The sequence below is a fragment of the Acomys minous genome (genome assembly GCF_964271855.1).
Source record: "Acomys minous genome assembly, chromosome: 20".
NCBI lineage: Eukaryota > Metazoa > Chordata > Mammalia > Rodentia > Muridae > Acomys > Acomys minous.
In genome coordinates, this window is record NC_140502.1 from 4948314 (window position 1) to 4949562 (window position 1249).

The 1249-nt window shown below is 55.3% G+C and overlaps 1 long non-coding RNA gene across 1 annotated transcript; it reads right to left on the reverse strand.

Moving 5' to 3' along the window:
* Window positions 1–542, reverse strand: LOC311590978. The gene is made up of 2 exons (XR_014777005.1): window positions 384–542; window positions 1–204 (listed from the first exon to the last, which is right to left on the reverse strand). It is a non-coding gene; the product is annotated as an uncharacterized lncRNA (long non-coding RNA).
* Between the last annotated feature and the right edge of the window lie 707 nt (window positions 543–1249).

The window sequence follows — 1249 nt, forward strand, 5'->3', positions numbered from 1 at the left end:
TTGGTTGAGTGAGGAAAGAGGTGTTTATTGACTTGCACAACTGAGAGCCCAAATGGGTTCTTGCTTCAGGAACAGCTAGACCCAGCACACCATGAGGACGGCTGCTTTGGCTCTGCTTTCTGTATTATTGGCTCCATTCTCAGGACGTCGGTGGTGGCCAAACAGTCACACTCATTTCCGCGGTCACTTTGCACCCATCACCTCCTTGGTTCAGATAAAAGACAGCGTCTCACTCACCCCCCATCCCCCCACCCCTCTCCACCCTCCATTTCCTCCTAATCCTCCACCCCCACCCCCTCTATCACCCCACCCCCCCCATCCCCTACCTCCCCCACCCGACTCCCAACACAGTAGTTGTTCATGCATTAGGCTCCTGCACTCACTTTCGTCTGGTCTCATTTCTTCCTCGTTGCAGGTCTCCCAGGAAGGAGACGTGATGATGGATTTAGACATCCAACAGGTTCGTCGGAGGTGATTTCTGTGAGCTAGACCAGTGGGAGAGATCAGGCAGGGAGAGCTGCAGGCTCTAGTCGAGACCTGATGACGTCACAGCCAAGCGCCTGTGGAGCTGCCCAGCCAGAATGGCTCACAACAGAAGTCTACCATTGGCCCTTTGCCTTGCTTCGTCACTGCCTGAGGGCGTGCCCGAGGAGCCCGGCCTAGGAGGAAAACTCCTTGAATTCAGCAGTAGTGTTTGAAAGGGACACTTGTGTGCCTCACAGAGACCCCGTGACCCCACTCATCCATGTAGGTACCATTTCCCCGGGGGAGCTGAGGACTCCTTCAAAGTGCACACCTGTCTCCAGGCTGAGCCAGGATAATGGGGGAGGGGGGTGCACGCGTTGGCCCTCCAATACCCTGCTCATGTCAATCCCAGCTGCACCTGACTCTGAGCTGCTAAGATGCCATTCCCACCAGTCAGGTCTCTAGGGTGGCAGTGTCCCTTCGTTCTCCAGGGAGAGCAGTAAGCAGCCGTCTGAGACAGCGGACTGAAGGGTGGCCATATCCATGCTGGGCCTGCAGTAAACCAACCAAAACAATCATGTCGGCCTCCCCGCCTCCCCCTCTTTCTCCCTCTGGCCTTCCTCCCTCTCTCGGGCAGAGGATTACTTTGTAGACCAGGGCTGTCCTTGAACTCAACAATCCTCCTGCCTCCACAGCTAGGGTACTGATATTACAGACATCATACACTAGTCCTCATGAAGAGTTCTTCACAACTCTTGGGCATCGAGAAGCCTGTTGGATGTAG